Here is a 26,879-nt window from a genome sequence, read left to right on the forward strand (position 1 = left end):
CATAGGGGCCTTCGGCCTTACTCCAGCCAACTCTTGCGTTTTAATACTTTTAAATGTTGATGTTCTTTAACAATCCCAGCAGAAGGGATCAGGTTGACAGGCCCTGCAGTTCTCCAGTATGGGGCTGTCCAGGTCATTACTCAATCTACCTTGATTTGGCACAGTATAAAATACGTCATGAAGTCTCCTATGAAAAGGTATGCAAATCTGTTTGAATAACTTTTGTTAGTCAGGTGGACCTGTTCGCTGGAAGGGGCAGGGAGGACAAAAATAGCTCATTGGTATAGAACACTGAATTAGCAGCTGATTTTGAGGTGGGAGAAGATCGAGTAATCCAACTGGACCTCAATAAACGGTTTCTTAGTATGCAGTAGCCCGCGACCACGTCTAACCCAAAAGCGTAATCTCATCCCTTTGCAGAATCAGGCAAGCTTTCACCTGCTCAAGCTGAACTGACATTGGTCTTCTTGGCCAGCAATAGTTCCTCTCATGAAGCTGTTGAGGCTAGAGAACAGAATGACGCATATTCATTCTTTATAATAGCTCTTCTAGCCCTCCCACTCCATACCACTTTATAACTTCCAATGTTGCAGATGTCTTCCATCATTGTGACCCTTGCTGCTTTTCTCAAAATTGGCTGGCTCGGCATCACAAGAAGGGGTGGATGGCTACAGGAGAGCCTGAATTCTGCCGTAAGGTTCTACAGGGAGTCACTGGCAGATAAAGACAAACTCAGCCCTAAGTTGGCTCTTCTCTCTCACTTTCCTTCCCCTCTGTCCTTCTACCTATCTCTCACTCTCTAAATACTAATATCTATATTGTATTCACATACCCTTCACAAACTTTCTGACCCTACTTCCTCTCTCCCTTAAATCAGTTCAATCCTCTTCTTTTCCTTTAGGAAACTCTATATCTTTTTTAAAGGCCCTTCCCATATTCACACTGCTTCTTGATAAGACATTCTTATCCTTTCTTTGAAGGATAGTGAAATTGATTTTCTTGAAACATGGTTGGCATACCATCAATTCATTACACTGTACTTTATCATTATCCTTACTTAAGCAATGCATTTCATCATTAGGACATGTGAAGTGTTTGCCGGGCATGGTGGCGTGTGCCTGTTGTCCTAGCTACTTGGGAGGCTGAGGATTGTGGATTGCTTGAACTCAGGGGTTCTGGGCTGCACTCAGCTGTGTTGATCAGGTGTCCATGCTGTGTTCAATCAATCAATCAATCAAGACATTTATAGAGCGCACTACTCACCCGTGGGGTCTCAAGGCGCTTGGGGGGGGGTGCCGTTACTGCTCGAACAGCCAGGTCTTGAGCTTCTTCCTGAAGGAGAGGTGGTCTTGGGTCAGGCGCAGGTCGGTCGGGAGGGAGTTCCAGGTCTTGGCGGCCAGGTAGGAGAAGGACCTTCCTCCTGTTGTCGCTCTTCGGATGCGGGAGACGGCGGCGAGGGCGTGGTTGGTCGATCTGAGGTGGCGTTTGGGAGCGTAGAAGTTGATTCGGTTGTTGAGGTAGCTCGGGCCTTGATCGTGTAGGGCTTTGTGTGCGTGGGTGAGGAGACGGAAGGTGATTCTTTTGTTGACGGGGAGCCAGTGCAGATTTCTCAGGTGTCCGGAGATGTGGCTGTTTCGTGGGATGTCGAGGATGAGTCTGGCTGAGGCGTTCTGGATCCGCTGGAGTCTCTTCTGGAGCTTGGCGGTGGTTCCGGCGTAGAGGGCGTTGCCGTAGTCCAGTCGGCTGGTGACGAGGGCCTGGGTGACAGTCTTCCTGGTCTCGGTGGGGATCCACCAGAAGATCTTCCGTAGCATGCGTAGGATGTAGAAGCACGACGAGGAGACGGCGTTGACTTGTCTGGTCATGGAGAGGGAGGAGTCCAGGATGAAGCCCAGGTTGCGTGCGTGGTCCGTCGGTTTGGGTGCGGTGCCCAGGGCGGGGGGCCAACAGGAGTCGTCCCAGGCGGAGGGCGAGGAGCCCAGGATGAGGACCTCCGTCTTGTCTGAGTTCAGTTTCAGGCGGCTGGTCGTCATCCACTCGGCTTCATCTCTCATCCCTTCGTGCAGGTTGGCTCTGGCGGCGGCGGGGTCGTTGGTCAGGGAGAGGATCAGCTGGGTGTCGTCGGCGTAGGAGATTATGTTGAGGTTGTGTTGGCGTGCGATGGCCGCGAGGGGGCTCATGTAGACGTTGAAGAGGGTGGGGCTCAGCGAGGATCCTTGAGGGACGCCGCAGATGACTTCGGTGGCCTCTGACTTGTACGGTGGTAGGCGGACTCTCTGTGTTCTTCCGTCGAGGAAGGATGTGATCCATTCCAGTGCCTTCTCCTGGATTCCGATGTTGCCGAGGCGCTGCACTAGGGTGCGGTGGCAGACGGTGTCGAATGCCGCGGAGAGGTCCAGGAGGATGAGGGCCGCTGTGTCTCCGTTGTCCATCAGGGCTCGGATGTCATCGGTGGCAGCGATGAGGGCGGTCTCGGTGCTGTGGTTAGCTCGGAAGCCAGACTGTGAGGGGTCGAGGGATCCACTCGTCTCGAGGAAGGCGGCCAGCTGTTTGTTGACGGTCTTTTCGATGACTTTGGCCGGGAACGGGAGGAGCGAGATGGGACGGTAGTTCTTGAGTTCGGTGGGGTCCGCTGTAGGTTTCTTGAGTAGAGCGCTGAGTTCGGCGTGCTTCCAGCTCTCAGGGAAGGTGGCGGTGTCGAAGGAGGTGTTGATAATGTCCCGTAGGTGGGGTGCGATGATAGCGTCGGCCTTGTTGAAGACGTGGTGAGGGCAGGGGTCGGTCGGAGATCCGGAGTGGACGGAGTTCATTGTACGGACGGTGTCTTCGGTGCTGATCGGAGTCCAGGCGCGGAGGGTGGTGGTGGGTGGCGTTGCTGCGGTTGTGGAGTGCGTCGGTTGAGTGCTGAAGCTGTTGTGTATGTCCGCGATCTTGTTGTGGAAGTAGGAGGCGAGGGAGTTGCAGAGGTCTTGCGATGGGGTGATGTCGTTGTTTCCGGCGTTGGGGTTGGAGAGCTCTTTCACGATGTTGAAGAGTTCCTTGCAGTTGTGTGCGTTGTTGTCCAGCCGGTCCTTGTATGCATTTTTCTTGGTGGCGCGGATCAGTTGGTGATGTTTCCGGGTGGCGAGCTTGAGGGTGTTCATGTTGTCCATTGTTGGTTCCCTTCTCCATACTTTCTCGAGGGCTCGGCAGTTCTTCTTGGAGCTCTTGAGTTCGTCGGTGAACCATGGGGTTTTTCTGCTGCCGGGTCTGCTGGGCGGGGTCCTCAGGGGGGCAAGTTCGTCCGCGCAGTTGCTGATCCATTTCGTGAGGTTGTCGGCGGCCTGGCTGGGGTTCGCTGAGCCGGCAGGAGGGTGCTGGCTCAGGGAAGCGGTGAGCTGGTCGGCTGTGATCTTGTTCCAGCTTCTGCGGGCAACCTGTTGCTGGTGGTGGTGGATCGTCGTTCTTTTGAAGGTGAAGTGGACACAGCTGTGGTCCGTCCAGTGGAGTCCTGTTGCGTGGCTGAAGGCGATGTCTTTGCTGGATGAGAAGACGGCGTCGAGTGTGTGTCCGGCGAGGTGGGTGGGGGTGGATACCAGCTGCTTGAGTCCGAGGTTGGCCAGGTTGTCGAGCAGGGTACTGGTGTTCCGTGTTGGGTATCAATATGGTGTTCTAGAGGGAGCTCTAGTATTTCAGGTTGTGTAATGAGAGGTGCACCGACCCAGGCTGGAAACAGAGCAGGCCAAAGCTTCCGTGCCCATCGGTAGCAGGACAGCGCCTGTGAACAGTAGGTGTAACACAGCCTGAGCAAAATAGTGAGACCTAGCCTCTCTTTTTCTGACTCAAATGTGAACGTTTGGTTTTTACAAGATGGTAAGGAATTATTTTTCCAAAACCAAATCTTTGTTTTTCTTTTGATATTATTGCAGGAAATACAATGAACATTTGAACTGGGCCGGGCATTCTAGCATAGCAGACAATTCTCCAGAATTGAGACATAGTGCAACAACAAGCTAGCAGGTGGAGAGGACTGAAAACTCTGTGCAGCCTAGAATAAAAGACTGTGTGATTTTCAGCAAGGATGACTGAAATGCATTCTTCATTTTAGAGCACCTGTAGGACTAAATTGATCTGTCAAGTACAAAAGTATCCTTAGAAGTGCAACTTTGAAATTAGTTTGCTGGGTCTTCTGCTGCATTCCTACGTCCAGCTCTAATTCATTTTTTGATTAGCCCTCATTCACTTCCATATGTGAATGAGCAGGAGAAATTAGAGGGCCCTTCGCTCTTTGAGAGAAACATGAAAAGACTCAGAACTGTGTAACTCCCTAACATTGGGGCCTTCGGCCTTACTCCAGCCAACTCTTGCGGTTTAATACTTTTAAATGTTGATGTTCTTTAACAATCCCAGCAGAAGGGATCAGGTTGACAGGCTCTGCAGTTCTGCAGTATGGGGCTGTCCAGATCATTACTCAATCTACCTTGATTTGGCACAGTATAAAATACGTCATGAAGTCTCCTATGAAAAAGTATGCAAATCTGTTTGAATCCCTTTTGTTAGTCAGGTGGACCCGTTCGCTGGAAGGGGCAGGGAGGACAGAAATAGCTCATTGGTATAGAAAACTGAATTAGCAGCTGATTTTGAGGTGGGAGAAGATCGAGTTATCGAACTGGACCTCAATAAACGGTTTCTTAGTATGCAGCAGCCCGCGACCACCTCTAACCCAAAAGCGTAATCTTATCCCTTTGCAGAATCAGGCAAGCTTTCACCTGCTCAAGCTGAACTGACATTGGTCTTTCTGGCCAGCAAGAGTTCCTATCTTGAAGCTGTTGAGGCTAGAGAACAGAATGACGCATATTCATTCTTTATAATAACTCTTCTAGCCCTCCCACTCCATACCACTTTATAACTTCCAATGTTGCAGATGTCTTCCATCATTGTGACCCTTGCTGCTTTTCTCAACATTGGCTGGCTCGGCATAACAAGAAGGGGTGGATGGCTACAGGAGAGCCTGAATTGTGCCTGTAAGGTTCTACAGGGAGTCACTGACAGATAAAGACAAACTCAGCCCTAAGTTGGCTCTTCTCTCTCACTTTCTTTCCCCTCTGTCCTTCTACCTATTTCTCACTCTCTAAATACTAGTATCTATATTGTATTCACATCCCCTTCACAAACTTTCTGACCCTACTTCCTCTCTCCCTTAAATCACTTTAATCCTCTTCTTTTCCTTTAGGAAACTCTATATCTTTTTTAAAGGCCCTTCCCATATTCACACTGCTTCTTGATAAGACATTATTTTCCTTTCTTTAAAGGATAGTGAAATTGATTTTCTTGAAACATGGTTGGCATACCATCAATTCATTACACTGTACTTTATCATTATCCTTACTTAAGCAATGCATTTCATCATTAGGACATGTGAAGTGTTTGCCGGGCATTGTGGCGTGTGCCTGTTGTCCTAGCTACTTGGGAGGCTGAGGATTGTGGATCGCTTGAGCTCAGGGGTTCTGGGCTGCATTTAGCTGTGTTGATCAGGTGTCCATGCTGTGTCGGGTATCAATGTGGTGTTCTAGAGGGAGCTCTAGATTTTCAGGTTGTGTAATGAGAGGTGCACTGACCCAGGCTGGAAACAGAGCAGGCCAAAGCTTCCGTTCCCATCGGTAGCAGGACAGCACCTGTGAGCAGTAGGTGTAACACAGCCTGAGCAAAATAGTGAGACCTAGTCTCTCTTTTTTTGACTCAAATGTGAACCTTTTGATTTTTACAAGATGGTAATGAATTATTTTTACAAAACCAAATCTTTGTTTTTCTGTTGATATTATTGCAGGAAACACCATGAACATTTGAACTGGGCCGGGCATGCTAGCATAGCAGACAATTCTCCAGAATTGAGACATATTGCAACAACAAGCTAGCAGGTGGAGAGGACTGAAAACTCTGTGCAGCCTAGAATAAAAGACTGTGTGATTTTCAGCAAGGATGACTGAAATGCATTCTTCATTTTAGAGCACCTGTAGGATTAAATTGATTTGTCAAGTGTGAGAAGTTGGCCTGGTATATGATGCTCACTAGTTCTAGTGATCACCTTGACCCATGCCAAGCAACCCTTATGGTGGAGGTTGTAAAGTCAACCTTATAGACAAGCTATCCTAGGGGTAGCATGGACTAAGCAGTTTTAGCTAAACTCTGTAAAGGCATGTGAAGCAAGCTGTTTTACCATACACAATCCCCTTGAATACAAAATGAAAGGACACCACACAGATACATATTGAAAAGAGGAGAGGATCAGCTGGGTGTCGTCGGCGTAGGAGATTATGTTGAGGTTGTGTTGGCGTGCGATGGCCGCGAGGGGGCTCATGTAGACGTTGAAGAGGGTGGGGCTCAGCGAGGATCCTTGAGGGACGCCGCAGATGACTTCGGTGGCCTCTGACTTGTACGGTGGTAGGCGGACTCTCTGTGTTCTTCCGTCGAGGAAGGATGTGATCCATTCCAGTGCCTTCTCCTGGATTCCGATGTTGCCGAGGCGCTGCACTAGGGTGCGGTGGCAGACGGTGTCGAATGCCGCGGAGAGGTCCAGGAGGATGAGGGCCGCTGTGTCTCCGTTGTCCATCAGGGCTCGGATGTCATCGGTGGCAGCGATGAGGGCGGTCTCGGTGCTGTGGTTAGCTCGGAAGCCAGACTGTGAGGGGTCGAGGGATCCACTCGTCTCGAGGAAGGCGGCCAGCTGTTTGTTGACGGTCTTTTCGATGACTTTGGCCGGGAACGGGAGGAGCGAGATGGGACGGTAGTTCTTGAGTTCGGTGGGGTCCGCTGTAGGTTTCTTGAGTAGAGCGCTGAGTTCGGCGTGCTTCCAGCTCTCAGGGAAGGTGGCGGTGTCGAAGGAGGTGTTGATAATGTCCCGTAGGTGGGGTGCGATGATAGCGTCGGCCTTGTTGAAGACGTGGTGAGGGCAGGGGTCGGTCGGAGATCCGGAGTGGACGGAGTTCATTGTACGGACGGTGTCTTCGGTGCTGATCGGAGTCCAGGCGCGGAGGGTGGTGGTGGGTGGCGTTGCTGCGGTTGTGGAGTGCGTCGGTTGAGTGCTGAAGCTGTTGTGTATGTCCGCGATCTTGTTGTGGAAGTAGGAGGCGAGGGAGTTGCAGAGGTCTTGCGATGGGGTGATGTCGTTGTTTCCGGCGTTGGGGTTGGAGAGCTCTTTCACGATGTTGAAGAGTTCCTTGCAGTTGTGTGCGTTGTTGTCCAGCCGGTCCTTGTATGCATTTTTCTTGGTGGCGCGGATCAGTTGGTGATGTTTCCGGGTGGCGAGCTTGAGGGTGTTCATGTTGTCCATTGTTGGTTCCCTTCTCCATACTTTCTCGAGGGCTCGGCAGTTCTTCTTGGAGCTCTTGAGTTCGTCGGTGAACCATGGGGTTTTTCTGCTGCCGGGTCTGCTGGGCGGGGTCCTCAGGGGGGCAAGTTCGTCCGCGCAGTTGCTGATCCATTTCGTGAGGTTGTCGGCGGCCTGGCTGGGGTTCGCTGAGCCGGCAGGAGGGTGCTGGCTCAGGGAAGCGGTGAGCTGGTCGGCTGTGATCTTGTTCCAGCTTCTGCGGGCAACCTGTTGCTGGTGGTGGTGGATCGTCGTTCTTTTGAAGGTGAAGTGGACACAGCTGTGGTCCGTCCAGTGGAGTCCTGTTGCGTGGCTGAAGGCGATGTCTTTGCTGGATGAGAAGACGGCATCGAGTGTGTGTCCGGCGAGGTGGGTGGGGGTGGATACCAGCTGCTTGAGTCCGAGGTTGGCCAGGTTGTCGAGCAGGGTACTGGTGTTCCGTGTTGGGTATCAATATGGTGTTCTAGAGGGAGCTCTAGTATTTCAGGTTGTGTAATGAGAGGTGCACCGACCCAGGCTGGAAACAGAGCAGGCCAAAGCTTCCGTGCCCATCGGTAGCAGGACAGCGCCTGTGATCAGTAGGTGTAACACAGCCTGAGCAAAATAGTGAGACCTAGCCTCTCTTTTTCTGACTCAAATGTGAACGTTTGGTTTTTACAAGATGGTAAGGAATTATTTTTCCAAAACCAAATCTTTGTTTTTCTTTTGATATTATTGCAGGAAATACAATGAACATTTGAACTGGGCCGGGCATTCTAGCATAGCAGACAATTCTCCAGAATTGAGACATAGTGCAACAACAAGCTAGCAGGTGGAGAGGACTGAAAACTCTGTGCAGCCTAGAATAAAAGACTGTGTGATTTTCAGCAAGGATGACTGAAATGCATTCTTCATTTTAGAGCACCTGTAGGACTAAATTGATCTGTCAAGTACAAAAGTATCCTTAGAAGTGCAACTTTGAAATTAGTTTGCTGGGTCTTCTGCTGCATTCCTACGTCCAGCTCTAATTCATTTTTTGATTAGCCCTCATTCACTTCCATATGTGAATGAGCAGGAGAAATTAGAGGGCCCTTCGCTCTTTGAGAGAAACATGAAAAGACTCAGAACTGTGTAACTCCCTAACATTGGGGCCTTCGGCCTTACTCCAGCCAACTCTTGCGGTTTAATACTTTTAAATGTTGATGTTCTTTAACAATCCCAGCAGAAGGGATCAGGTTGACAGGCTCTGCAGTTCTGCAGTATGGGGCTGTCCAGATCATTACTCAATCTACCTTGATTTGGCACAGTATAAAATACGTCATGAAGTCTCCTATGAAAAAGTATGCAAATCTGTTTGAATCCCTTTTGTTAGTCAGGTGGACCCGTTCGCTGGAAGGGGCAGGGAGGACAGAAATAGCTCATTGGTATAGAAAACTGAATTAGCAGCTGATTTTGAGGTGGGAGAAGATCGAGTTATCGAACTGGACCTCAATAAACGGTTTCTTAGTATGCAGCAGCCCGCGACCACCTCTAACCCAAAAGCGTAATCTTATCCCTTTGCAGAATCAGGCAAGCTTTCACCTGCTCAAGCTGAACTGACATTGGTCTTTCTGGCCAGCAAGAGTTCCTATCTTGAAGCTGTTGAGGCTAGAGAACAGAATGACGCATATTCATTCTTTATAATAACTCTTCTAGCCCTCCCACTCCATACCACTTTATAACTTCCAATGTTGCAGATGTCTTCCATCATTGTGACCCTTGCTGCTTTTCTCAACATTGGCTGGCTCGGCATAACAAGAAGGGGTGGATGGCTACAGGAGAGCCTGAATTGTGCCTGTAAGGTTCTACAGGGAGTCACTGACAGATAAAGACAAACTCAGCCCTAAGTTGGCTCTTCTCTCTCACTTTCTTTCCCCTCTGTCCTTCTACCTATTTCTCACTCTCTAAATACTAGTATCTATATTGTATTCACATCCCCTTCACAAACTTTCTGACCCTACTTCCTCTCTCCCTTAAATCACTTTAATCCTCTTCTTTTCCTTTAGGAAACTCTATATCTTTTTTAAAGGCCCTTCCCATATTCACACTGCTTCTTGATAAGACATTATTTTCCTTTCTTTAAAGGATAGTGAAATTGATTTTCTTGAAACATGGTTGGCATACCATCAATTCATTACACTGTACTTTATCATTATCCTTACTTAAGCAATGCATTTCATCATTAGGACATGTGAAGTGTTTGCCGGGCATTGTGGCGTGTGCCTGTTGTCCTAGCTACTTGGGAGGCTGAGGATTGTGGATCGCTTGAGCTCAGGGGTTCTGGGCTGCATTTAGCTGTGTTGATCAGGTGTCCATGCTGTGTCGGGTATCAATGTGGTGTTCTAGAGGGAGCTCTAGATTTTCAGGTTGTGTAATGAGAGGTGCACTGACCCAGGCTGGAAACAGAGCAGGCCAAAGCTTCCGTTCCCATCGGTAGCAGGACAGCACCTGTGAGCAGTAGGTGTAACACAGCCTGAGCAAAATAGTGAGACCTAGTCTCTCTTTTTTTGACTCAAATGTGAACCTTTTGATTTTTACAAGATGGTAATGAATTATTTTTACAAAACCAAATCTTTGTTTTTCTGTTGATATTATTGCAGGAAACACCATGAACATTTGAACTGGGCCGGGCATGCTAGCATAGCAGACAATTCTCCAGAATTGAGACATATTGCAACAACAAGCTAGCAGGTGGAGAGGACTGAAAACTCTGTGCAGCCTAGAATAAAAGACTGTGTGATTTTCAGCAAGGATGACTGAAATGCATTCTTCATTTTAGAGCACCTGTAGGATTAAATTGATTTGTCAAGTGTGAGAAGTTGGCCTGGTATATGATGCTCACTAGTTCTAGTGATCACCTTGTACCATGCCAAGCAACCCTTATGGTGGAGGTTGTAAAGTCAACCTTATAGACAAGCTATCCTAGGGGTAGCATGGACTAAGCAGTTTTAGCTAAACTCTGTAAAGGCATGTGAAGCAAGCTGTTTTACCATACACAATCCCCTTGAATACAAAATGAAAGGACACCACACAGATACATATTGAAAATATATATAGATTTATTTCTACAATTATCCCCTATACTCTTTATGAGCACAGAAGCAATAGCGTTAAAACAAAACACAGTTTAAATATACAAAAGTTGCACGAATATGGATGAGCCCTAGGGGCCACCTAAACCATATACTAAAATAGTGGTATAAGAACCACTATGGGGAACGTGAAGAGGCCTAGGGCCTGGGGAATCGCTGGAGCTGTTCGAGACTAGCAGTGATGAAGTCGGGAAAGGCCCGCGGGACTCGGGTGCAGTGCGGAAAGTGCACGCATGCACCAATGTTAAGTCAATGGTGCATAAAAGTTACAAAGTTAGTGTTTTAAGAACCTTCCGATGGACCTACAAGGATAAAACTTTAGACACAGGCACTAGAGGTGTACACCAGTGTGGGAACACCGGCGTTGCTGAGCTACCTCACCCACAGGAAGCAGGTGCACAGGTGCGAAGTAGTGTCGGGTTTCGTCACGCTGGTCGATGGTGCTTGGAGCTGAAGATGCTGCAGGCGGGTCGTCGTGAAGAGTTCCGGTGGATCCAAGGGTAGATCTGAAAAGGTGAAGACCTGAAAGCAGAGGGGACAATGTTCAAAGTCACTAGCCAGTGACTACCGTGGAACCAGGATGGAACCAGGCGATGTCGGGTGCAAACAGGTGATGAAGCGAAGATTGTCTCTGCAGCCACGTGGACACGAAGAGGTCAAGGACGTCCAGGCGTTGGTCACGAGCTGTCCCACGAAGGCTCTCGCTGATTGCAGTGTCGGCAACTTGATTGGAGCAAACAGGCCTTGGCTAAAGCAAGCCACGCAGGAAGTGATTCAAGCTTCTCACTCGGACCAGCAAGGTCAGAGCGGGCGCTCCTTTTCAGGGGAGCAAGGGCCAGTCTGGAGCAACCAGACCAGCGGTGTAGTTTGTCGTTTTCGTCGCCAAGATGGCCGCTAGCCACGTGGCAAGTGGCCGGGATGGCGCGTCGTGTGGCACAGTGCAAAAGGGCCCCACGCAGATCGTGGAGATGCTGGGGGGCTGATCTTCGGTGCAAATGCTGCTCGGTGTTGGGACTTCTCAAACCCCAAAGCACAGCGTAGGGTGCCTCGGGTGCTGCGCAGTCAGCTTCTCGGGGGTCTTTCAAGAGGTCTGGTACCACGTCTCTCGGTGCCTCCACGGGTCCCTTCTTTGCAGGAACTGTGGATCGGGCTCTGAGATGTCTGGGAGTCTGGGTCTTGTCAGGCTCTGGGCTCGGGCTCCTCCTGGAGGCGGCGGCAAAGCAGACATCGAGTTGCTGGTTGGTGCCTGTATTCACAGGGTGGTCACTCCTTGGCCACAGGGAGATTCTCTTCAGTCTTCTGTGCAGCAGAATGTCGAAGTCCAAGTTTCTTCTGTATTTCAAGTCGAGTTCAGGATGATCTGAAGTCTCAGTACACAGCTCCTACTCTTATTCCAAATCTTGGGGCCGGATCACCTGCTAGGTCCCTCCTCTGGGTGGGACCAGGAAGGGGGGCGGTTACACCCCCTTTCCTTTGTCCAGTTTCGCGCCAGGACTGGGGCTGGAAAGCCCCAGCACCGGTTTGAACTGGCAAATGCACGGCGACACCTTGTGTGCCCCAGGCATGTCTGATTCTATTCAGCCCTGTCCTACCCAATACACAAAATCCTGTCTGGGGTGGTGCTAGCACCTCCCAAGGCAGGAAACCCTTTGTCCAAGCTGCCCTCGCTGGAAGGACTCCCAGCAACAGGAGGTCAGACTTGTGTCTGTGGTGGCAGCATCCATTTTGTGATGCTGAGGCTCTGTTTAACTTTAACCGGGGTTCAGGTTAGGTATATGTCATGTCCCTCTAGAAGGGTGGAATGCTACCCCCGTCGCCAGAACTGGCGAGGGGGTAGTATTCCAATTCGTATGACACCTTACTCGACATGTTTTGATAAAGCCAAACCAAAGATAGCATTTAACCGCGAGGATTATAATGCACTTAAGAGTATATGGTATGGTAGTATCATGAAACAGCTAAAGGACATGGTTCCGAAAGCTGCAGACAGGCTCAGCTCATGCCAGAGCACCATCTCACATATTTCCAAGCACTCTGCCTCCAGGATTGATGAGGCCTTCCATAGGCGTGGCTGATGGGAACATATGTGTCCATTTTAGGTTAGGTATAGGCATACTACACCTAAGTAAGGGGTGGTTACACCGACTTACCCCAGCTGAGTGATCAGCCAGTTGTGTCAAATATGGAGGCCAGGCCAGGGGTGGCACAATACGTGCTGCAGCCCTTGGTAGGCCTTGGAAGCACCTATGCCCTGGGTACCTGGGTACACTGTTACAGGGGCCAATAAGGTGAACCAGTTCCAATTCAGTAATGCACCTAAAGTGCATTGGCAACAATTTAGAGAGAGAACAGCAGGCTGTGGGTCTGATTAGCAGGCCCACAGCCACATTAAGTCATAAACCAGTGAAGCAAAAAGCAAAAATTTGGGGTGACCATAGGATAGCAGACCCTACTCTCCTACACAACCCCCCCCCCCCAAACGCAGGGACATTAGACTAACCTTGACCAGTTGTGTCTTCATGTTCTAAGTGGAAGTACCTGGAGAAACCATCTGCATTACCATGGTCAGTCCCTGGGCGGTGCTCCACTGTAAAGTCCATCCCCTGTAGGGAAATGGACCACCTGAGCAGTTTGGGGTTTTCACCCTTCATCTGATTAAGCCATAAGAGGGGCTTATGGTCGGTCTGAATCTTGAAGTGAGTGCCAAACAAGTATGGTCTCAACTTCTTCAGGGCCCACACCACAGCAAAGGCCTCCCTCTCAATGGCTGACCAACGTTTCTCTCTGGGGGTCAGCCTTCTGCTAATAAAAGCAATGGGCTGGTCTTGACCATCTACATTAAGTTGTGAAAGCACAGCTCCCACTCCCAACTCAGAAGCATCTGTTTGGACAATAAACTCTCTTGAGTAGTCAGGACTCTTCAGGATAGGTGCAGTGCACATGGCCTTCTTCAGGTCATCAAATGCCTTTTGACAGTATACTGTCCACTGAACCTTTTTGGGCATCTTCTTGGATGTCAGATCATTAAGGGGAGTCACAATGGACCCATAGTTCTTAACAAACTTCCTGTAGTACCCAGTCAGTCCCAAGAAAGCTCTGACCTGAGTCTGCGTAGTTGGAGGGGACCAGTCCTTTATGGTCTGGATCTTACTCTCCAGTGGTTGAACTTGGCCTCCACCTACAAGGTGGCCCAAGTACACAACCTTACTCTGCCCTATCTGGCACTTGGTTGCCTTGATAGTGAGGCCTGCCTTTTGCAGAGCCTCTAGCACTTCCTTCAGGTGGACCAAGTGATCCTCCCAGGTGGAGCTAAAGACAGCAATATCATCCAGATATGCTGCGCAAAAGTCATCCAACCCAGTAAGGACTTGATTCACCAACCTTTGGAAGGTGGCAGGTGCATTTTTCAAACCAAAGGGCATCACCACAAATTGATAATGCCCACTGGGGGTAGAAAAATGCTGTCTTGGCCTTAGACTCCTCAGCTAACGTGATTTGCCAGTAGCCAGCTGTCAAGTCAAATGTGCTCAGGTACTTGGCGGAGGCCAATTTGTCAATGAGCTCATCTGCCCTTGGAATAGGGTGTGCATCTGTCCTGGTGACAGCATTGAGTCCTCTGTAATCCACACAGAACCTCATCTCTCTCTTTCCATCTTTGGTGTGAGGTTTGGGGACCAGAACCACTGGGCTAGCCCAGGGGCTCTCTGAAGGCTCAATTACGCCTAATTCCAGCATCTTTTGCACCTCAGCCTTGATACAATCTTTGACATGGTCAGGTTGCCTGTAAATTTTGTTCTTTACAGGAAGACTATCACCAGTGTCCACCACATGGGTACACCAGTTAGTCTGACTGGGTGTCAGGGAGAACATATGTCGATATGACTGCAAAACCTGTCTACAGTCATGTTGCTGATGTTCAGTGAGGCTGCCATCTAAGGCCACACCATCAACTGAGCCATCCTCAGGGTTCTGAGTCAGCAGGTCTGGGAGAGGGTCACTCTCTTCCTCCTGCCCCTCATGTGTAGCCATGAGCAAGCCCATGTCTGCCCTGTCAACATACGCTTTCAGCCTGTTAACATGGAGCACCCTGTGGGGGCTGCTGGGAGTGCCTAGGTCCACCAGGTAGGTAACCTCTCCCTTCTTTTCAATGATAGTATGGGGTCCAGACCATTTGTCTTGGAGTGCTGCTGGGGCCACTGGCTCCAACACCCATACTTTCTGTCCAGGCTGGTACTCAGTCAAGACAGCCTTTTGGTAATGCCAGGCTTTCTGTAATTCCTGGCTAGCCTCAAGGTTTTTAGATGCCTTCTCCATATACTCAGCCATCCTGGAGCGGAGACCAAGTACATAGTCCACTATGTCTTGCTTGGGCTTTTTGAGACGTAACTCCCATCCTTCCCTTACCAGACATAGGGGTCCTCTTACAGGGTGCCCAAACAACAATTCAAAGGGGCTGAAGCCAACCCCCTTTTGTGGGACCTCTCTGTAAGCAAACAGAAGGCAGGGCAGAAGGATATCCCATCTTCGCCTGAGCTTTTCAGGTAATCCTTTGATCATGCCCTTCAGGGTCTTGTTGAACCTTTCAACAAGCCCATTGCATTGTGGATGATAGGGAGTGGTGAACTTGTAGTTAACACCACATTCCTTCCACATAGCTGTTAAGTATCCTGACATGAAGTTTGCACCTCTATCAGATACTACCTCCTTAGGAAACCCCACTCTGGAGAAAACTCCAAGTAAGGCCCTGGCCACAACAGGAGCTGTTGTGGTCCTAAGTGGAATTGCCTCTGGGTACCTGGTGGCATGGTCCACCACCACCAGTATGAATCTGTGCCCAGATGCTGTGGGGGGGATCCATTGGTCCAACAATGTCAATCCCTACCCTTTCAAAGGGCACCCCCACCACAGGTAGTGGTATCAGGGGGGCCTTTGTGGTACCACCTGCTTTGCCACTTGCTTGGCAGGTTACACAGGAGCGACAAAACTCCTTTGTATCTTCTGACATGTGAGGCCAGTGAAAGTGACAGACAAGTCTGTCCCAAGTTTTGTTCTGGCCTAGGTGTCCTGCTAAAGGAATATCATGTGCCAAGGTAAGGCGGAAGCCCCTAAATTGCAGAGGTATGACCAACCTCCTGGTTGCACCAGGCTTGGGGTCTCGACCCTCTGAATAAAGGAGCCCATCATCCCAATAAACGTTATGGGTACCTTGAGCATTCCCAGCAGCCTCAGCAGCAGCCTGCTGTCTGAGGGGTTCAAGAGAAGGACAGGATAACTGAGCCTGCCCCAAGTCTGCCCTAGAAGGTCCCCCTGTTCCCAGAAACTCAACCTGATCAGGTTCAAGCTCTATAGGGACAGTTCCTTCAGGGGTCTCAAGATCATCTTCCTGTGAAGGCTGATCCTCACTTGTAGGCATGTGGGAAGGCACAGCCTTTACCCTCCTGTTCCTTGTCTTGGGAGGTACTTGGTCCATTGTTCCAGGATCCAAGACCTGAGGTTCAGAGAGGCACTTTTTGGCCTGTGACCTGGTCACAGCAAGGACATGTGATGATATCCCTAACATCTCTGCATGAGTCCTGTACTCAACTTCTGACCATAGAGAGCTCTCCAGGTCATTGCCCAACAAACATTCTACTGGGAGATCAGCACTAACCACAACTCTTTTTAGGCCAGTTACCCCTCCCCAGGAAAAGTGAACAATTGCCACACTATGTGTAGTAGTGACATTGCTGGCATTGGTCACCAGGTAATTATCACCTGGTATGTACTGTCCAGGGTCCACAAAGCTAGGCGTCACCATAGTGACACTGGCACATGTGTCCCTGTATGCTTGAGCCACTTTTTCATTAATTACAGGTGTCAGTCTGTACTTGCCCAGATTACTGGGACTGATAGTAGGGGAAAAATCAATTTCCCCATCACAAATCAGAACAGCCTGTGTAGGGGTTCTGACTAGGCCAGAATCTCCCTCAGTTCCCAAGGTGATACCCACTACCCCCTTAGTCTGTGGACCAACACTGCCAACTGTACTAGTGGGTGCAGGTGCCTTAGGGGCTGCAGTGGTGGGGGCGCCACCCTTTTTACAATCACTTGTCCAGTGAGTGGTGTTTTTGCAAAAGCTACACCAGGGTTTTCTTTGACCTTCTTTCTTCTTCTTCTTGGAAGTTTGGGACCCACCCTCAGTATTAGTTTGGGGCCCTGTTGAAGACTTCTGGTCTTTAGCTTTCTGCTCCCCACCCTTCTGGTCTGCTTTCTTTTGGTCACCACCCTGGTTCTGGTTCTGGTTCTTTTGCTTAACTCTGGTTCTAACCCATTTGTCTGCCCTCTTTCCCAATTATTGGGGAGAGGTTAGATCTGAGTCAACCAAATGTTGATGCAACTGCTGGTTCTGACAGTTATTTAAAATCTGTTCTATCATAAGCAAATTGTACAATCCTTCATAGTCTGTAACCTTACTTCCCAGAAACCAGCCCTCCAGAGCCTTAGTGGCACTTTCAACAAATTCAGACCAGACCAGTCCTGAGTCTGTGTCTTCTGGGTATCTCTGAACATTAACCTGTACTGTTCAGTGGTTAAGCCTAACCCATCAATCAGAGCACTCTTCAGGACCAGGTAGTTTCTAGAATCCCCAACTGTGAGGAGTCTGTCTCGGCCTCTACCTTCAAAGGAGAGCCACAAGATTGCTGCCCACTGATCCTGAGGGACCTGCTGTACTTTGCAGGCTCTCTCAAGTGCAGTCATCCATTTGTGGATATCATCCCCAACCTTGTAGGGGGGCACAATCTTACTCAGGTTTCTATTGTCATAGGACCTGTCTTTATCCTTAGGGATAGTGCTGCCACCAGTGGATCCTAATCCACTCTCTCTAGGCTGCCTTGCTCTAGCAAGTTTCTCTTTGGCCAGGGCAACTTCTAATTCTTGTTCTGGATCCTAAGTTCAGCCTCTCTCATTTTGGCCTCATGTTCCCTTCTCTGAGGGCTAGTCAACTCCCTTCTGGAGTTACCATGAGAACCTCTAGAAACATGGGAGGTATTGGATTCACCCGAGTGATTCCTCCTCCTCCTGTGCTCCTGGTTAAGTCCACTTGGGGGTCTGAATGGGTTGGACCCACCTTCAGTCTCAAATAAGCTTAAGTTAGCCTGGTTAAGCCTGCTGACTAACACCTGACTATTTCTCTCATCATCAGACCCACTTTCCTCCTCCTCCTCTTCTTCCTCATCCTCTGGCTGAGTATCTCCAGTGACCTGGTCTTCCTCATCTATCTGGATGACAGGGGCAGGGGTGTCAGTGTTGTCATCTTCAGTGGGAGAGCCTCCCTCTCCAGTCCCTGAGGGGCCTGGTTTGGAGGTCTTTAGAGCTTCAGACTGGTCTAAAAGCTCTCTGAGGTGACCTGCTGTAGGGGTAGGACCCGTTTTGATTCCTCTTAAGGAACACAGCTGCCTCAGTTCTTTAAAAGTAAAGATAGCAAATTTGGATGGTGCCCTTGGAGGGTCACTCTCAACAGAGATAGGTCCAGTGGATCCCTCTGCTCCAGACATTGCTCTAGTGTGGGTGGATATGTTGCAATCTACTTGTGTTTTCCTACAAAACCTATCTAGTAGTTTTAGTCAGGGTGTGCTACTCCCTATCCTCTACAACAACTACGTTCAGTAGAACTTAAGTATATTAGTCTTGTTTTAGTGTACCTATCAGGTACCTGTATGATCTTTCAAATGATACTCTAAAAGATTGTAATGGTAAAACAACAGCAAGCTCAAATCCCAATCCGCTGCTCACCAATGTGAGAAGTTGGCCTGGTATATGATGCTCACTAGTTCTAGTGATCACCTTGTACCATGCCAAGCAACCCTTATGGTGGAGGTTGTAAAGTCAACCTTATAGACAAGCTACCCTAGGGGTAGCATGGACTAAGCAGTCTTAGGCTAAACTCTGTAAAGGCATGTGAAGCAAGCTGTTTTACCATACACAATCCCCTTGAATACCAAATGAAAGGACACCACACAGATATATATTGAAAATATATATAGATTTATTTCTACAATTATACCCTATACTCTTTATGAGCACAGAAGCAATAGCGTTAAAACAAAACACAGTTTAAATATACAAAAGTTGCACGAATATGGATGAGCCCTAGGGGCCACCTAAACCATATACTGAAATAGTGGTATAAGTACCACTATGGGGAAAGTGAAGAGGCCTAGGGCCTGTGGAATCGCTGGAGCTGTTCGAGACTAGCAGTGATGAAGTCGGGAAAGGCCCGCGGGACTCGGGTGCAGTGCGGAAAGTGCACGCATGCACCAATGTTAAGTCAATGGTGCGTAAAAGTTACAAAGTTAGTGTTTTAAGAACCTTCCGATGGACCTACAAGGATAAAACTTTAGACACAGGCACTAGAGGTGTACATCAGTGTGGGAACACCGGCGTTGCTGGGTTACCTCACCCACAGGAAGCGGGTGCACAGGTGCGAAGTAGTGTCGGGTTTCGTCACGCAGGTCGATGGTGCTTGGAGCTGAAGATGCTGCAGGCGGGTCGTCGTGAAGAGTTCTGGTGGATCCAAGGGTGGATCTGAAAAGGTGAAGACCTGAAAGCAGAGGGGACAATGTTCAAAGTCACTAGCCATTGACTACCGTGGAACCAGGATGGAACCAGGCGATGTCGGGTGCAAACAGGTGATGAAGCAAAGATTGTCTCTGCAGCCACGTGGACACGAAGAGGTCAAGGACGTCCAGGCATTGGTCACGAGCTGTCCTACAAAGGCTCTCGCTGATGGTGGTGTCAGCAACTTGATTGGAGCAAACAGGCCTTGGCTAAAGCAAGCCACGCAGGAAGTGATTCAAGCTTCTCACTCGGACCAGCAAGGTCAGAGCGGGCGCTCCTTTTCAGGGGAGCAAGGGCCAGTCTGGAGCAACCAGACCAGCGGTGTAGTTTGTCGTTTTTGTTGCCAAGATGGCCGCTAGCCACGTGGCAAGTGGCCAGGATGGCGCGTCGAGTGGCACAGTGCAAAAGGGCCCCACGCAGATCGTGGAGATGCTGGGGGGCTGATCTTCAGTGCAAATGCTGCTCGGTGTTGGGGCTTCTCAAACCCCAAAGCACAGCATTGAGGGTGCCTCGGGTGCTGTGCAGTCACCTTCTCGGGGGTCTTTCAAGAGGTCCGGTCCCACGTCTCTCGGTGCCTCCATGGGTCCCTTCTTTGCAGGAACTGTGGATCGGGCTCTGAAATGTCTGGGAGTCTGGGTCTTGTCAGGCTCTGGGCTCGGGCTCCGGCTGGAGGCGGCGGCAAAGCAGACGTCGAGTTGCTGGTTGGTGCCTGTATTCACAGGGTGGTCACTCCTTGGCCACAAGGGAGATTCTCTTCAGTCTTCTGTGCAGCAGAATGTCGAAGTCCAAGTTTCTTCTGTATTTCAAGTCGAGTTCAGGATGATCTGAAGTCTCAGGACACAGCTCCTACTCTTATTCCAAAGCTAGGGGCCGGATCACCTGCTAGGTCCCTCCTCTGGGTGGGACCAGGAAGGGGGGCGGTTACACCCCCTTTCCTTTGTCCAGTTTCACGCCAGGACTGGGGCTGGAAAGCCCCAGCACCGGTTTGAACTGGCAAATGCACGGGGACACCTTGTGTGCCCCAGGCATGTCTGATTCTATTCAGCCCTGTCCTACCCAATACACAAAATCCTGTCTGGGGTGGTGCTAGCACCTCCCAAGGCAGGAAACCCTTTGTCCAAGCTGCCCTCGCTGGAAGGACTCCCAGCAACAGGAGGTCAGACTTGTGTCTGTGGTGGCAGCATCCATTTTGTGATGCTGAGGCTCTGTTTAACTTTAACCGGGGTTCAGGTTAGGTACATGTTGTGTCCCTCTAGAAGGGTGGAATGCTACCCCCGTCGCCAGAACTGGCGAGGGGGTAGTATTCCAATTCGTATGACACCTTACTCGACATGTTTTGATAAAGCCAAACCAAAGATAGCATTTAACCGCGAGGATTATAATGCACTTAAGAGTATATGGTATGGCAGTATCATGAAACAGCTAAAGAACATGGTTCCGAAAGCTGCAGACAGGCTCAGCTCATGCCAGAGCACCATCTCACATATTTCCAAGCACTCTGCCTCCAGGATTGATGAGGCCTTCCATAGGAGTGGCTGATAGGAACATATGTGTCCATTTTAGGTTAGGTATAGGCATACTACACCTAAGTAAGGGGTGGTTACCACTGTTCCCTGTAACGCGTGCGCACCTTGCTTTCCCCGAGCGCGCAGAGTCATGAAGGAAGTGCGCACATATCCTGCGAATGCTTTCGCGCCGCCGCGAAAACTGTAATTCCGGCTGTGGCTGCGGGCTGTTTGTGGCGCTTTGTGTAAACATTTGTTAATTGCAGCACCGTCATGCGCTGCAATGAACAAACATTTTCACAATGGCTCACAATCAGCCCCCAACCGCGCTCCCTTGAGAGAAGACATTTAGTAATCCAAAAGCACGACAACACGTGCAATTCCGTTCTGAAAGCACCCTCGGGAGAATTCAAATGTTCTTGTCTGAAGTACCTTCTCGGACCGAATATTACTTATTCTCTGTCAATTGTGAAATGCCAGACCTATGAAAAGGAATTATGGTTCTGGTTTTATGAAATACATTCCCAAATGCAAATTGTTCTGACGACAGTATTTCCTACAGCTCAAACCTACACGCTTTGTGGCAGCATTGCAAGAATTCAGATATATGATGTATCTTGCATTTATTTGTTTTGGCGGCTTAACTTTGAACGGGAGTTCTCTCCTCGCCTTGTTCTGCTGCAAGGCCAGAGTTCTTGTGTAAATTATGCATCTATTAATTATTGAAAATGCTCCAACCGATTTACAGTGCCGCCTCCGAAAACAAATCCTTGGAGCTGCCATTTTATGCTCTGTGCTAATTTAATTAAGTACCGATGCACCCTGAGTCGGCAACATTGAACAACGTTTTTTTTATTGCCAATACATTAAACCAAACGAAGGGACACAGATCAATAAACCTAAGTGGGAGGAACTAAGGTGAATCAATTGAAAAGTTAGACTGCCCTTGTCTTGGTTTAAGGTCCCTCCACCTGGCCCTCATCCCGAAAAAATGTGGCTTTTATTTGACATTAGCCCTGACATCACATAGTTTGTCAGCTCATTGAGCAAATACTCGTTTTGTAAAAGCAAAGGTAAATCCGGGGACTATGTTATGTTATGTACAATCTCTTTTATAGCGCACGGCTACCCTAGAGGGTGTCCCGGCGCTTTAGCAAAGAGACCTAAATCCAGAAAAACAAACTGCAGCAGCTCACAAGTGGTCGCATAGGTCAGGCAGAAAAGAGCCAAGTCTTCAGCTCCTTTCTAAAGATGAGGAGAGTGTTAGCTTTCCGCAAGGAAATCAGGAGCCCATTCCAATGGAGGGCCGCCAGATAGCAGAAAGACCGTCCTCCCATCCGAGCACTTTTGATGGGCGGGACAACGATCGTAGCTGATGTGGCCGATCGCAACATTCTCCTAGGCGCATAAAACGCCATTCGCTTCCTAATGTAGTTAGGGCCTACAGAGTGAAGGGCTTACAGTCCTGATTTACAGTTTGATCAAAAGAAAACATTTGCAAACATTGTAGAATAAATGAAAAGGAAATATGAGGGGGCACTTTGGCTGAAGGTAAAACCATCAGTAAAAGAAAATAAAGGAAGCCATTGTTGCCCCTTTCAGGTAAACGAATAAAAAAATCCAATTAAATAGCAATCCAGTAAAGATGTATCAGAGTTGACAAAAAATTAAATGGATGACTTTCAAGAAATATTGGAGTTCTTAGCAATATGAGGTAATTAAAAAAAACGTAAATTTGCCAGTACATGAATAAACAAAAAACACTTGAAACATACTTCTGGCCAGATTTCCCCAATGTGGGTGGTCGTGACCATTCGCGATCAGAAAGCTCAAGTTGAAAAATCGACTTGAGAAGCAGAGCTCCCTGGTGTGCCGCATGGTGCCGTTAACCTCGAGGCTGCTTTCATGACACATATTTGTGATTCATAGTGGTTCTCAAAACACCTCTTAAAAGTCGAATAGACTTTTCTAACTCAAAGAGAGGATTGTTAAAGCAAAAGGGTATTCTGATGTCTCCATGTCTGAGATTTTGTGAATCACAAGTTTTCTAACTGCAAAATCCAAAAGCGAGTGGGGCAGAGGGCAGGAGGGCACCAAAAGTGAGTGGGACAGAGGACAGGAGGGCACCAAAAACGAGTGGGGCAGAGGGCAGAAGGGCACCAAAAGCAAGTGGGGCAGAGGGCAGAAGGGCACCAAAAGCGAGAGTGGGGCAAAGGGCAGGAGGGCACCAAAAGCGAGTGAGGCAGAGGGCAGGAGGGCATCAAAAACGAGTGGGCAGAGGGCAGAAGGGCACCAATAGCGAGTGGGGCAGAGGGCAGGGGGGCACCAAAAGCGAGTGGGACAGAGGGTAGGAGGGCACCAAAAACGAGTGGGCAGAGGGCAGAAGGGCACCAAAAGCGAGTGGGGCAGAGGGCAGGGGGGGCACCAAAAGCGAGTGGGGCAGAGGGCATCAAAAACGAGTGGGCGGAGGGCAGAAGGGCACCAAAAGCGAGTGGGGCAGAGGGCAGGGGGGGCACCAAAAGCGAGTGGGACAGAGGGCAGGAGGGCACCAAAAACGAGTGGGCTGAGGGCAGAAGGGCACCAAAAGCGAGTGGGGCAGAGGGCAGGAGGGCACCAAAAACGAGTGGGGCAGAGGGCATCAAAAACGAGTGGGGCAGAGGGCAGAAGGGCACCAAAAGCGAGTGGGGCAGAGGGCAGGGGGGCACCAAAAGCGAGTGGGACAGAGGGCAGGAGGGCACCAAAAACGAGTGGGCAGAGGGCAGAAGGGCACCAAAAGCGAGTGGGGCAGAGGGCAGGAGGGCACCAAAAACGAGTGGCATTTGGCGCCGCAGACACGCGAGGTTCCGTTCCTGGCGCACATAGCCATGGTTGCAGCGCACAGAGACCCTCCACTGCCGCACACAGAGGAAAAAAAGTTAGAGGGAACATTGGTGGTTACACCGACTTACCCCAGCTGAGTGATCAGCCAGTTGTGTCAAATATGGAGGCCAGGGGTGGCACAATAAGTGCTGCAGCCCCTGGTAGGCCTTGGAAGCACCTATGCCCTGGGTACCTGGGTACACTGTTACAGGGGCCAATAAGGTGAACCAGTTCCAATTCAGTAATGCACCTAAAGTGCATTGGCAACAATTTAGAGAGAGAACAGCAGGCTGTGGGTCTGATTAGCAGGCCCGCAGCCACATTAAGTCATAAACCAGTGAAGCAAAAAGCAAAAATTTGGGGTGACCATAGGATTGCAGACCCTACTCTCCTACATCAAGTACAAAAGTATCCTTAGAAGTGCAACTTTGAAATTTGTTTGCTGGGTCTTCTGCTGCATTCCTACGTCCAGCTCTAATTCATTTTTTGATTAGCCCTCATTCACTTCCATATATGAATGAGCAGGAGAAATTAGAGGGCCCTTCAATCTTTGAGAGAAACATGAAAAGACTGAGAACTGTGTAACTCCCTAACATTGGGGCCTTCGGCCTTACTCCAGCCAACTCTTGCGGTTTAATACTTTTAAATGTTGATGTTCTATAACAATCTCAGCAGAAGGGATCAGGTTGACAGGCCTTGCAGTTCTCCAGTATGGGGCTGTCCAGATCATTACTCAATCTACCTTGATTTGGCACAGTATAAAATACGTCATGAAGTCTCCTATGAAAAGGTATGAAAATCTGTTTGAATCACTTTTGTTAGTCAGGTGGACCCGTTCGCTGGAAGGGGCAGGGAGGACAAAAATAGCTCATTGGTATAGAACACTGAATTAGCAGCTGATTTTGAGGTGGGAGAAGATCGAGTAATCCAACTGGACCTCAATAAACGGTTTCTTAGTATGCAGTAGCCCGCGACCACCTCTAACCCAAAAGCGTAATCTCATCCCTTTGCAGAATCAGGCAAGCTTTCACCTGCTCAAGCCGAACTGACATTGGTCTTCTTGGCCAGCAAGAGTTCCTCTCATGAAGCTGTTGAGGCTAGAGAACAGAATGACGCATATTCATTCTTTATAATAACTCTTCTAGCCCTCCCACTCCATACCACTTTATAACTTCCAATGTTGCAGATGTCTTCCATCATTGTGACCCTTGCTGCTTTTCTCAACATTGGCTGGCTCGGCATAACAAGAAGGGGTGGATGGCTACAGGAGAGCCTGAATTGTGCCGGTAAGGTTCTACGGGGAGTCACTGGCAGATAAAGAGAAACTCAGCCCTAAGTTGTCTCTTCTCTCTCACTTTCTTTCCCCTCTGTCCTTCTACCTATCTCTCACTCTCTAAATACTAGTATCTATATTGTATTCACATCCCCTTCACAAACTTTCTGACCCTACTTCCTCTCTCCCTTAAATCAGTTCAATCCTCTTCTTTTCCTTTAGGAAACTTTATATCTTTTTTAAAGGACCTTCCCATATTCACACTGCTTCTTGATAAGACATTCTTTTCCTTTCTTTGAAGGATAGTGAAATTGATTTTCTTGAAACATGTTTGGCATACCATCAATTCATTACACTGTACTTTATCATTATCCTTACTTAAGCTGAGAAATGTCATCATTAGGACATGTGAAGTGTTTGCCGGGCATGGTGGCGTGTGCCTGTTGTCCTAGCTACTTTGGAGGCTGAGGTTTGTGGATTGCTTGACCTCAGGGGTTCTGGGCTGCACTCAGCTGTGTTGATCAGGTGTCCATGCTGTGTTGGGTATCAATATGGTGTTCTAGAGGGAGCTCTAGAATTTAAGGTTGTGTAATGAGAGGTGCACTGACCCAGGCTGGAAACAGAACAGGCCAAAGCTTTCGTGCCCATTGGTAGCAGGACAGCACCTGTGAGCAGTAGATGTATAACAGCCTGAGCAAAATAGTGAGACCTATCCTCTCTTTTTTTGACTCAAATGTGAACGTTTTGATTTTTACAAGATGGTAATGAATTATTTTTCCAAAACCAAATCTTTCTTTTTCTTTTGATATTATTGCAGGAAATACAATGAGCATTTGAACTGGGCCGGGCATTCTAGCATAGCAGACAATTCTCCAGAATTGAGACATATTGCAACAACAAGTTAGCAGGTGGAGAGGACTGAAAACTCTGTGCAGCCTAGAATAAAAGACTGTGTGATTTTCAGCAAGGATGGCTGAAATGCATTCTTCATTTTAGAGCCCCTGTAGGATTAAATTGATCTGTCAAGTACAAAAGTATCCTTAGAAGTGCAACTTTGAAATTAGTTTGCTGGGTCTTCTGCTGCATTCCTACGTCCAGCTCTAATTCATTTTTTGATTAGCTCTCATTCACTTCCATATATGAATGAGCAGAAGAAATTAAAGGGCCCTTTGCTCTTTGAGAGAAACATGAAAAGACTGAGAACTGTGTAACTCCCTAACATTGGGGCCTTCGGCCTTACTCCAGCCAACTCTTGCGGTTTAATACTTTTAAATGTTGATGTTCTTTAACAATCCCAGCAGAAGGGATCAGGTTGACAGGCTCTGCAGTTCTCCAGTATGGGACTATCCAGATCATTACTCAATCTACCTTGATTTGGCACAGTATAAAATACATCATGAAGTCTCCTATGAAAAGGTATGCAAATCTGTTTGAATCACTTTTGTTAGTCAGGTGGACCCATTCGCTGGAAGGGGGAGGGAGAACAAAAATAGCTCATTGGTATAGAACACTGAATTAGCAGCTGATTTTGAGGTGGGAGAAGATCGAGTAATCCAACTGGACCTCAATAAACGGTTTCTTAGTATGCAGTAGCCCGCGACCACCTCTAACCCAACAGCGTAATCTCATCCCTTTGCAGAATCAGGCAAGCTTTCACCTGCTCAAGCTGAACTGACATTGGTCTTCTTGGCCAGCAAGAGTTCCTCTCATGAAGCTGTTGAGGCTAGAGAACAGAATGACGCATATTCATTCTTTATAATAACTCTTCTAGCCCTCCCACTCCATACCACTTTATAACTTCCAATGTTGCAGATGTCTTCCATCATTGTGACCCTTGCTGCTTTTCTCAACATTGGCTGGCTCGGCATCACAAGAAGGGGTGGATGGCTACAGGTGAGCCTGAATTGTGCCGGTAAGGTTCTACAGGGAGTCACTGGCAGATAAAGAGAAACTCAGCCCTAAGTTGGCTCTTCTCTTTCACTTTCTTTCCCCTCTGTCCTTTTACCTATCTCTCACTCTCTAAATACTAGTATCTATATTGTATTCACATCCCCTTCACAAACTTTCTGATCCTACTTCCTCTCTCCCTTAAATCACTTCAATCCTCTTCTTTTCCTTTAGGAAACTTTATATCTTTTTTAAAGGCCCTTCCCATATTCACACTGCTTCTTGATAAGACATTCTTTTCC

This window comes from Lissotriton helveticus, chromosome 1_1 (assembly GCF_964261635.1).
Source record: "Lissotriton helveticus chromosome 1_1, aLisHel1.1, whole genome shotgun sequence".
Taxonomy (NCBI): Eukaryota; Metazoa; Chordata; class Amphibia; order Caudata; family Salamandridae; genus Lissotriton; species Lissotriton helveticus.